This window comes from Trichechus manatus, unplaced genomic scaffold, assembly GCF_000243295.1.
Source record: "Trichechus manatus latirostris isolate Lorelei unplaced genomic scaffold, TriManLat1.0 scaffold00041, whole genome shotgun sequence".
NCBI lineage: Eukaryota > Metazoa > Chordata > Mammalia > Sirenia > Trichechidae > Trichechus > Trichechus manatus.
Genome location: NW_004443977.1, coordinates 4,467,778 through 4,480,612, shown reverse-complemented (window position 1 = coordinate 4,480,612; position 12,835 = coordinate 4,467,778). Strand labels below are relative to the sequence as shown.

At 35.8% G+C, this 12,835-nt stretch overlaps 1 protein-coding gene across 1 annotated transcript in view; it reads right to left on the bottom strand.

Annotated features, from left to right (window-relative positions):
- SPAG16 (sperm associated antigen 16) overlaps window positions 1-12,835 on the bottom strand; it is a 999,944-nt gene that overhangs the window by 912,990 nt on the left and 74,119 nt on the right. The gene's annotated exons all lie outside the window — the stretch shown is intronic.

The window sequence follows — 12,835 nt, the reverse complement described above, 5'->3', positions numbered from 1 at the left end:
TAAATAATAAATAAAAAATAATAACAACTAGTATTGATAATTCATTGCTATTTTTACTATAGAAAATTCACTTCTGAACCGTTTAGATTTCACGCAAATCGTTCAACATGTGAAACTCACTACCCTTCTTTTCCTTTTATAAATGGGGAAGAAAATTCACAAACTCTTCCTGGGTAGTACAAATGGTTAATGGGCTCAGCAGCAAACCCAAAGGCTGAAAGTGCCAGTCCACCCAGAGGCACATAAGAATAAAGTCCTGGCAATCTACTTTCAAAACATCAGCCATTGAAAACTCCACAGAGCACAGTTCTACTCTGACACACATGGGGTTGCCATGAGTCGGAGTCGACTCAACAGGAACTGTTTTTTTGTTTTTGTTTTTAATACCCACAGGGAATAAAAGAGGCAGCAGAAGAGAGAAAGCCAATATTCAGCAGATATAAGCAGATCTCAGGTGGCACACAAAATACTAATAAGCAGCATTTTGTAAAGACTGTTACAAAATAAAGAGAAATAAAAAGCAAGAAACAAACAAAAATTATAGGATTGTAAGTGAAAGAGGAAAATCCAAAAGGGCTGGTTTATTAGTTTATGTAGTTGCTCCATAAACAAAATGACTAAGGAACAAATTACAAAAATATACACCTTAATAAATTCTAGGAAAACATTCAATACCTGGAAGTAAGACATGAGAATAAACATTGCATAAAGTTTGTGGTATTGGCAGAGAAATAACGCTTACCAATTATTTTTTAAATGTAGCAACAATAAACATGATTTCCATTCTCCATCAAATAAACCCCACTTTACTTACAAAAAGATTTGTGAAGCAAGGATCTTACTTGATTTGGCAAAACAAAAGAGAGGCTCAGACGATAAAGTCTGTGTCACGTTCATGCTTGTCGTTGTTGTTGTTGTTAGGTGTCATTGAGATGGTTCCAAGGCATAGCGACCCTATGTACAACAGAACGAAACCCTGCCCGATCCTGCACCATCCTCACAGTCTTTGCCATGCTTGAGCACATTTTTGCAGCCACTGTTCAAATCCATCTCATTAAGGTCTTACTTTTTTTCACTGACCCTCTACTTTACCAAGAACTATGTCCTTCTCCAGGGCCTGATTCCTCCTGATAACATGTCCAAAGTATGTGAGACAAAATATTGCCATCCTTGCTTCTAAGGAGCATTCTGCCAAGGCAGCTTTGTTCATTCTTCTAGCAGTCCATGGTATATTCAATATTCTTCACCAACAATATAATTGAAAGGCACCAATTCTTCTTAGGTCTCCCTTATTCATTTTCCAGCTTTCACATGCACATGAGGTGACTGAAAACATCATGGCTTGGGTCAGGCACAGCTTAGTCCTTAAAGTGACATCTTTGCTTTTAACACTTCAAAGAGATACTTTGAAGCAGATTTGCCCAATGCAATGCATCATTTGATTTTTTGACTGCTACTTCCATGGGCATTGATTGTTGATTCAAGTAAAATGAAATCCTTGACAACCTCAATCTTTTCTCCATTTATCATGATGTTGCTTATTGGTCTAGTTGTGAGGATTTTTGTTTTCTCTACGTTAAGGTGTAATCCATACTGAAGGCTGTGGTCTTTGATCTTCATCAGTAAGTGCTTCGCGTCTTCTTCACTTTCAGCAAGCACGACTGTATCCTCCGCATACTGTAGGTTGTTAATGAGTCTTCCTCCAATACTGATGCCCCATTCTTCTTCATAGAGTCCAGCTTCTCGGATTATTTGCTCAGCATGCAGAATGAATAATTATGGTGAAAGGATACAACCCAGATACACGCCTTTCTTGACTTTAAACCATGCAGTATCCCCTTGTTCTGTTTGAAAGACTGCCTCTTGGTCTATGTACAGGTTCCTCATGAGCACAAGTAAGTGTTCTGGAATTCCCGTTCTTTGCGATGTTATACATAATGTGTTATGATCCACACAATCGAATGCCTTTGCATAGTCAATAAAACACAGGTAAACATCTTTCTAGTATTCTCTTTCAGCCAGGATCCATCTGACATCAACAATGACATCCTTGGTTCTAAGTCCTCTTCTGAATCTGGCTTGAATTTCTGGCAGTTCCCTGTCAATGTACTGCTGCAACCACTTTTGAATGATCTTCAGAAAAATTTTACTTGTGTGTGATATTAATGACATTGTTCAATAATTTACGCATTCTGTTGGATCAACTTTCTTTGGAATGGGAAAAAATATGGATCTCTTCCAGTCGGTTCCCCAGGTAGCTCTCTTCCAAATTTCTTGTCATAGATGAATGGGCACTTCCAGTGCTGCATCCCTTTATTGAAACATCTCAGTTGGTATTCCATCAATTCCTGGAGCTTTGTGTTTCATCAGTGCATTCAGTGCAGCTTGGATTCCTTCCTTCAATAACATCAGTTCTTGATCATATGCTACCTCCTGAAATGGTTGAACATCAACCAATTCTTTTTGGTCCAGTGACTCTGCGTATTCCTTCCATCTTCTTTTGATGCTTCTGCGTCATTTAATTTTGTCTCCATAGAATCCTTCAATATTGCAACTCAAAGCTTGAATTTTTTCTTCAGTTTTTTCAGCATAAGAAATACCAATCGTGTCCTTCTCTTTTGGTTTTCTAATTCCAGGTCTTTGCACGTTTCATTATAATACTTTACTTCATCTTCTCGAGCTGCCCTTTGAAATCTTTTCGTTCAACTCTTTTACTTCATCATTTCTTCCTTTCACCTTAGCTAGTCTAAGTTTCAGAGTCTCTTCTGACATTCATTTTGGCCTTTTCTTTCTTTCCTGTCTTTTTAATGACCTCTTGCTTTCTTCATGTATGATGTCCTTGGTGTCATTCCACAACTCATCTGGTCTTCAGTTGTTAGAGTTCAAGGCATCAAATCTATTCTTCAGATGGTCTGTGAATTCAGGTGGGATATACTCAAGGTCATATTTTGGCTCTTGTGGACTTGTTCTAATTTTCTTCAACTTCAACTTGAACTTGCATAGGAGCAAGTGATTGTCTGTTCCACAGTCATCCCTCAGTCTTGTTTTGACTGATGATATTGGACTTTTCCATCGTCACTCTATCCACAGATGTAGTTAATTTGATTCCTGCATATTCCATCTGGTGAGGTCCACGTGTGTAGTCACTGTTTATGTTGTTGCAAAAGAAGTATTTGCAATGAAGAAGTCGTTGGACTTGCAAAATTTTATCATGGGCTGTCCATCCATCGTCGTTTCTATCACCAAGGCTATATTTTCCAACTACCAATCCTTCTTCTTAGTTTCCAACTTTTGCATTCCAATCGCCAGTAATTATCAATGCATCTTGATTGCACGTTTGATCAATTTCAGACTGCAGAAGTTGGTAAAAATCTTCAATTTCTTCATCCTTGGCTTTAGGGGTTGGTGCATAAATTTGAATAACAGTCGTATTAACTGGTCTTCCTCATAGGGACATGGATATTATCCTATCACTGACAGCATTGTACTTCAGGACAGATCTTGAAATGTTCTTTTTGATGATGAATGTGACACCGTTTCTCTTCAATTTGTCATTCCTGGCATAGGAGACCATATGATTGATTCAAAATGGCCAATACTAATCCATTTCGGCTCACTAATGCCGAGGATATCTACCTTCAAGTGTTCCATTTCATCTTTGACAACTCCTGATTTTCCTAGATTCATACTTCGTACATTCCACTTTCTGATTACTAATGGATGTTTTCAGCTGTTTCTTCTCATTTTGAGTCATGTCACATCAGCAAATGACAGTCCCGAAAGCTTGACTCCATCCATGTCATTAAGGTCAACTCTACTTTGAGGAGGCAGCTCTTCCTCAGTCGTATTTTAAGTGCCTTCCAACCTGAGGGGCTCATCTTCCGGCACTATATCAGACAATATTCCACCGCTATTCATAAGTTTTTCACTTCCCAATTTTTTCAGAAGTAGACTGCCACGTCCTTCTTCCTAGTCTGTGTTAGTCTGGGAGATCAGGTGAAACCTGTCCACCAAGGGTGACCCTGCTGGTATTTGAAATACCAGTGGCAAGGCTTCCAGCATCACTACAACATACAAGCCACCACAGTACAACCATTACAGACACGTGGTGGTCATGGTTCTTAAGTGCATACAATACCAAAACTCCACATAGCACTCTTAACGTTTAGTAATATTCTAGAAAATTCCATGTCTCCACCATATTATCCTCATGTTTATCATCTAATGCTTATTAATGACAGAAAAATGCATAGAATACAATTACATTTATACAAATGTCAAAAACATGTAATGCTGAAGTATGCATATTTGATAAATCTACAAATAAAAGGAAATGTAATGAAATGATTAACACAAAAATCAGAAGAATGATCACCTGTGGATAGGGAGAGAAAAAGGAAGGCCTTTGGGAGGGATATTTGGGGTGGTTCAAAGACTCTGTCAATACTCTTTATTTAGGCACAGGAGCTCACTTTATTGTTCTTTAAACTACACATCTATACTGTCTCTACTCTTTTTCTATATATGATTACATTTTTTAATTCAAAAATTACTTTAGGATCTAAAATATTATATTGTAATTTGTCTAATGTTATTTTTCTCTTTTTAAATTTTTCTCTTTAGAATCCACAGACACTGAACACTTTCAAAGAACATAACACCCATAACTTTCTCTAAAATTATATAAGAATATTATTTACATTGAAAACTTGTTTGAGATTACTGAAATTCAAATTCTATTCCCACAAGCCAAAACTAATTTTAAAAGTAAAAGAGAAACATCTCTTTCTAAACTAGACCATATGGTGACATAAAATTGGCAACTGTTAACACACTTCTGAGCGGGAACAAAATACTCAACTTGAAAAACTGTAATTAACTTAACTGTAAACCTTAAGGACTACTTGGCTGTACTATACATGACAACATGACACGTACTTCCTCTATAAAGCTCTGAAATCAGTTTTCACAATTTTTTCCTTCATCGAATATTTCAAATTTTTATTTATTCTAAATTCATATTTTCCTATGATAAATTATAAGATTTATTAAAATGCAATAGTAAATGTATACATGATTTGGTTTGGAAATAAATATTACTGCATGCAAATTACCAACTTATAGTAAACCAAAATAAGATAAACTAATAATAACTAATACAAACATAACAATCCAAAAAAGCATTTTTTATAAACTTTTGGAAATTAACTTGCAAAAAAAAATTATCTCATAATATGCATACTTAATTTCATCGCGTAGTTGCTTGTAAATATTTGATAAGTCTCATCCTTCATAACAGTAAAAAAAAATTGATAATTGTGGATTTAAATGTCTAGTCAATAATAATTCATTTTCATACTTTCTCCTAGGAGTTTTGTTTTATTCTACATACAAGAATAAATATTGAATTAAAACTCCTTTTCTAGTGAGAGATAGTGCCCCAAACTATTAATAATATTCTCAAAGTGGAAGCAACTATGGGTGTTTTTTATTTTTTATATATTTCACCATTTCTAAATTTTAATAATAAACTTGTCACTTTGATATAAAATGTTGTTTTAAAATTCTTTGATAACTCTTCCCTTAATCATTACAATTTTTATCTCATGCCCTAAATTCAGAGTGAGTAACTATGAATTTGTCTTACTCCTAAAGTCAGAGTAAATGACAATTTGTTGTTCCCTAACTTCAGAGTAAATAACATTTAATTGAAGAATCTCTCTTGTCACACCAACCTCAGCCCAAAATAAGTAAATAAATAAATTAATAGAGCATAGATTTAAAAAATTAAACTAAAATGACTGAGAGAATGAACAAGGAAGAGAGAGGGAGATAAATACATGAAAAGAATAAGACAGATGGCAAGATTTATGAGGAACAGCTAGTTGACTAATAAACCAACTTCTTCTCAAATTATAGTCACTGGCTAAGTAAGGTTGAAGTTGATCAGGCAATCAGAGTAAGGGCAGTCTGAGATGGCACAGCCAAATACTGACACCAGAAGCTTACAGAAAGACACTGCAAGACCCATATCTAACAGTAGAGTATATAATTATAAGAAACATAAAGTTATTCAGTACAGGATTTTAGGAATTCTATTCAGGTAATTAGGATTCGCAACTAAAAGAACCAGTTTCTTTATGCTAGGTCGGACTTTATTCCTTTTGACCAAAGGGCACTTAAAAATATCACAGAGCAAAGTACAGTTGCAAACTTGATCTTCAAAGTAACTTACACATGTCAGTCAAGAAAAAGTTGCACAGGCACAGCCAAGATGGCGGCTTAGTCACACGCACTATAAAGTCCCTCTGCACCAAAGACCAAAAAAAAAAAACAAAACAGAAATATATAACAATCTCAGAACCCTGAACATCAAAAAAGGTCTAAGAACTGAATCAAACACCAATTGGAAGGAAAAAGTGAATGAAAACAGAGAAAGAGGAGTAACATGGAACAGAGGAGCTAAGCTACCCAAAGCGATATATAAACATAATGCAATCCAGTCCAAATCGCAAGAGTATTCTTCAATGAGATGGAAAAACTAATTACTAACACTATATGGAAGGGAAAGAGGCCCCAAATAAGTAAAGCTTTACTAAAGAAGAACAAAGTAAGAGGCCTCACACTACCTGATCTTAGAACCTACTATACAGCCACGGTAGTCAAAACAGCCTGGTACTGGTACAACAGACACATCGACCAATGGAACAGAACTGAGAACCCAGATGTAAATCCATCAATCTATGGACAGTTGATCTTCGACAAAGAATCAAATCTTTTGAATGGGGAAGAGACAGTCTGCTCAATAAATGGTGCTGGTAAAATTGGCTATCTATCTGTAGAAAAATGAAGCAGGGCCCATACCTCACACTATACACAAAAACTAACTCAAAATGGATCAAAGACCTAAATATAAGACCCAAAGCTACAAGAATCATGGAAGAAACAAAAAGGACAATGCTAGGGGCCCTAATACATGGCATACATAGAATATCAAACATAACTAAAACTGCATACACAAAAGAAGATGAACTAGATTAAACACTTATGCTCAAAAGACTTTTCTAAAATATTATAAAAAGAACCTACAGATTGGGAAAAAAAAAATTGGGCTATGACATATCTGACAAGGGTGTAATCTCTAAAATTTATAGAAAACTTCAATACTTCAACAAAAAAAAGACAAATAATCCAATTAAAATATCAGCAAAGGATATGAATGACACTTCAGGCTGCTAACAAATATATGAAGAAATGCTCACAATTATTAGTAAGTAGAGAGATGCAAATCAAACTACAATGAGATACCATCTGTCTTAGTTATCTAGTGCTGCTGTAACAGAAATACCACAAGTGGATGGCCTCTACAAACCGAAGTTTATTCTCTCACAGTCTAGGAAGCTAGAAGTCCAAATTCAGGGTGCCAGCTACAGAGGAAGTCTTTCTCTGTCTGTTGGCTCTGGGCAAGGTCCTCGTCATCAATCTTCCCCAGGTCTAGGACTTTTTCAGCACAAGGAGCTCAGGTCCAAAGGACATGTGCTCCTGGCTCTTCTTGCTGTGGTAATGAGGTCCCCATGTCTCTCTGCTCACTTCTCTCTTTTATATCTCAAAAGAGATTGACTCAAGATACAATTTAATCGTGTAGATTGAGTCCTGTCCCATTAACATAACTGTCTCTAATCCTGCCTCATTAACATCATAGAGGTTGGATTTACAACACATAGGAAAATCACATCAGATGACAAAATGGTGAATAATCACACAGTACTGCAAATCATTGCCTAGCCAAGCTGACACACTTTCAGGGGACACAATTCAATCCATAACACCATCTCACCCAGACATTACTGGCACTAATCAAAAAAACAAAAAATACCAAATGTTGTTGATGTTGTAGGTAGGCTGGAACTTTTATACATTGCTGGTGGGAATGTAAAAATGGTACACCACTATGGAAAATGGTATGGTGCTTCCTCAAAAAGCTAGAAATAGAAGTATCACATGATCCAGCAATCCCACTCCCAGGTATATACCCTAAAGAAATAAGAGCCATGACATGAATAGATATATGCACATCCATGTTCATTGAAGCATTATTCACAACAGCAAAAAGGTAGAAGAAATTGAAATACTCATTAATAGATAAATGGATTAACAAACTATGGTACATATACACAATGGAATAAACAATAATGATGAATCTACAAAACATCTCACAACATGGATGAATTTGGGGGACATTATTCTGGATGAAATTAGTCAATTCCAAAAGGACAAACACTGTATGAGACTGCTATTATAAAGTAACAAAAGGTTTACACATGGGGAAAAAAAAAATGTCTTTGATGGTTATCAGGGATAGGATGGGGAGGGAGGGAAAATTACCAAATAGATAGTAAGCACATGTTAATATTGGTGAAGGGAAAGGCAATACACAATATGGGAGAAATCAGCACAACATGACTAAGGCAAGAGAGGATACAGAGAAAAGGGGAAGGAATAAAGGACAACTACAGTAACTAGGGTCAAGTCAGAACTGACTCGATGGCAGCGGGTTCGGTTTTTTACAGTAACTACTATAGCACAGACAATCCTGCAACAATAGTATTAATGAACAATAAATTATGAATGGATACACAGATAAATAGATATGCCAAGAGGTGAGGGAGGGTGTAAGAGAGCACATCCACTGGCAGATACAGGTTTGGTGGTGGAAATGTCTAAATAAATGACTGTAAGTGCTCCTCATATATTAATATAGACAATAGAGCACCCAAGTGGCACAGTCAGGGAAACTTCTTAGACATAACTGAACACCTTATGGGATGAAGTTACCAGGCTCGAAGGCAATGGACCATAGGCTTGGGGGATATCTATGTCAACTGACACTACATAGTTCTTAAAGATAATGTTCAACATCCTACTTTGGTGAGTAGCATATGGGGTCTTAAAAGCTTGCGAGGGTCCATCTAAGATACAATTATTGGTTTATTTCAGTCCAGAGCAAAGGAGAGTAAAAAAACCCAAAGACTAAAGGGAGCAATTAGTCCAAAGGACTAATAGACCACATGAACCACATCCTACATGACTCTGAGACCAGAAGAACTAGATGGTGCCCAGCTACCACTACGGACCACTCTGACTGGGATTACAACAGAGGATTCCAGAAAGAGAGGGGAAAAATGTAGAATAAAAAATCAAATTCACAAACTTACTGGTCTCACAGAGAATGGAGGAACTCCCAAGACTATGGTCATAAGATACCCTTCTGACCTGGAACTGAAGCCATTTCTGGTGACCACCTTCCAGCCAAACAACAGACAAGCCCATAAAATAAACAATAATACCCAAGAGGAACATGCTTCTTAGAACAATCAATTATAAGAGATCAAAAGGACATTATTTGCCCAAAATCAAAAATGGAAAGACAGGAAGGAGTAGAAAATCAGGATGAAAGGAAATGGGGAACCCAGGGTGGAAATGGGGAGAGTGCTGACACATTGTGGGGAACGAAGTCAAGGTCATGAAACAGTTTATAAACAAACTATCGAATGGGAATCTAATTTGCTCTGTAAAAATGTACAAAATAAAAAAAGTTGCAATGTATTTATTCATAAATTAGATGAACTACCTAGAGGTAATTTTATAAAGGAGTTATTTGTAAACTATGAGTTTATTTTAATGGAGATGTCTATGATAATATATAATATCATAAATTTGGCAACAAAGGTTCAGTTTTGGAGTTGAATTGAACATTAGAGATTAACTTGTGCAACCACCATTCCAATGAACAACGGCCCTCAAATTTTAAAGCCTTCTTTTATATTTATCATTTTTTACACTATTTAGTCATTTGGAGAGTTCGATTTCCTGAGATTATGATAGTTTCATGCCATTCTTTCATATTATATCTGATTGTATTCCTCTTAAAGGTTATCTATATATTAAAACAAGTATTTTTTCTGATGATAACAGAAATATATATTCCTTGTAGAAACTGCAATAAGAAAAATATAGAAAATAATCTCATTTCACAGAGGAAAAAATATGTTAATATTTTGGTGTACATCCTTCCTATTTTTTTCTTTTTTTCTGCATATATTTAACAGGCATGTACTCTAACTTTATAAATGTTTTTATTTTATTTTAAATATTATATTAACTTAATATATCATGAGCAATACTTATGCATGATTTTTAAAGAATTTGTAGTATTATATAATCAACATATACTTTACTTAAACATTCACTGATGGTTATAGATTGATTGCTTTCCATTGTTTTGTTACTATAAACATGACTGCAATAAACATCTTTGTATATATAATCTGTCTAAGCATCACCAAACTTAACTGACATTTCTTTAACATGAAATATTAGGAAATTACTGAATCAAGGATGATTTCAAAAATTCAAATATGAGAATGCTACATGTTTCTTTTAAACCTTAATTGGTAAGAAAGCACAATAAATAGTCATCTGAAGATAATAGAATGTACCCTTTTATCTTTACTAAGTTAACATCAGTTTACAGTCATATTTCCAGGTCTTAAAGCCTCCCATAATTCTTTTTCAATCAACATTATTGAGATAAAAATTTACAATAAAATGCACACATTTTAAGTATATAGATGGAGTTTGGACAAATGAAAGCAGTTCTATAACCACGATTAAAATCAAGATACAGAATATTTCCACTACATCCCTAGTGCCTCTACACAGTCATTCATACCCCCACTTCACCCTGTTTTAGGCACACACTAATCTGATTTCTGGAAACCATGGTGGCGTAGTGGTTAAGAGCTACAACTGCTAACCAAAAGGTAGGCAGTTAGAATCCACCATGTGCTCCTTGGAAACCCTATGGGGCAGTTCTACTCTGTCCTATAGGGTAGGAATTGACTCGATGTCTACAGGTTTGGTTTGGTTTTTTAATCTGATTTCTAGCCTATAGATGTGTTTTGCCTCTTTATTTGTATTACTGTTCTTCTGTATGTAACATCTCTTTTGCTACTTTCAAGATTTTCCCACTTACATTTTTAACGATTTGGATATGATGTGCCTAGGTATGATTTTTTGTGTTTATGGACATTCTTCTCTAATTCCAGGTCTTTGCACATTTCATTATAATACTTTGATTCGTCTTCTTGAGACACTCTTTGAAATCTTCTGTTCAGCTCTTTTACTTCATCATTTCTTCCATTCACTTGAGCTAGTCTATATTTAAGAGCAAGTTTCAGAGTCTCTTCTGACATCCATTTTGGTCTTTCCTTTCTTTCCTGTCTTTTTAATGACATTTTGCTTTCTTCATGTATGATGTCCTTGATGTCATCCCACAACTTCTCTGGTCTTCAGTCATTAATGTTCAATGTGTCAAATCTACTCTTAGGATGGTCTCTAAATTCAGGTAGGATATACTCAAGGTCATACTTTGGCTCTCGAGGACTTGTTTTAATTTTCTTCAGCTTCGATTTGAACACGCATATGAGTAATTGATGGTCTGTTCCACATTCGGTTCCTGACCTTGTTCTGACTGATGATATTGAGCATTTCCATCTTCTCTTAAAACAGATGTAGTTGAATTGATTCCTGTGTATTCCATCTGGCGAGGACCACGTGTATAATCACCATTTATGTTGTTCAAAAAAGGTATTTGCCATGAATAAGTTATTGGTCTTGCAAAATTCTATCATGTGACCTCCAGCATCATTTCTGTCACCAAGGCCATATTTTCTAACTACAGATTCTTGTTTGTTTCCGTCCTTTGCATTCCAATCACCAGTAATTATCAATGCATCTTAATTGCATGTTTCATCAATTTCAGACTGCAGAAATTGGTAAAAATTTTCAGTTTATTCATCTTTGGCCTTAGTGGTTGGTGTGTAAATTTGAATAATAGTCATATTAACTAGTCTTTCTTATAGGCGTACAGATATTATCCTAACACTGACAGTGTTGTACTTCAGGACAGATCTTGAAATGTTCTTTTAGATGATGAATGTGACGCCATTCCTCTCCAATTTGTCATTCCCGGCTTAGTAGAGAATATGACTGTCCAATCGAAAATGGCCAATACCAGTTCATTTCAGCTCACTAATGCCGAGGATATCTATCTTCAAGTGTTCCATTTAATTTTTGACAACTACTAATTTTCCTAGATTCGTACTTCATACATTCCACATTCTAATTATTAACGGATGTTTCCAGCTGTTTTTTCTCATTTTGAGTCACGTCACATCAGCAAGTGAAGGTCCCAAAAGCCTAGCTCCCTCCACTTCATTAAGCTCGACTACTTTGAGGTGCTCCTTGGAAACCCTATGGTGCAGTTCTACTCTGTCCTATAGGGTCGCTATGAGTCAGAATCAACTGGATGGCACTGGGTTTGGTTTTTGGTGTTTTCTACTTTGAGGAGGCAGCTCTTCTCCAGTTGTATTTTGAGTGCCTTCCAACCTGAGGGGCTCATCTTCCAGCACTATATCAGACAATGTTCTGCCGCTACTCTTAAGGTTTTCACTTGCCAATTTTTTCAGAAGTAGACTGCCAGGTCCTTCCTCCTAGTCTTCCTCAGTCTGGATGCTCCACTGAAACCTGTCCACCATGGTCACCCTGCTGGTATTTGAAATACTGGTCGCATAGCTTCCAGCATCATAGCAACCCACAGGCCACCACAGTATGACAAACTGACAGATGAGGGGTGGACATATATATATGTCCATACACATATATATACACATATATACATAAATACATATATATATCTTATATTACTATGATACATTTGTCACTAGTAATGAACTAATACTGATATATTATTATTAACTAAAGTCCATATTTC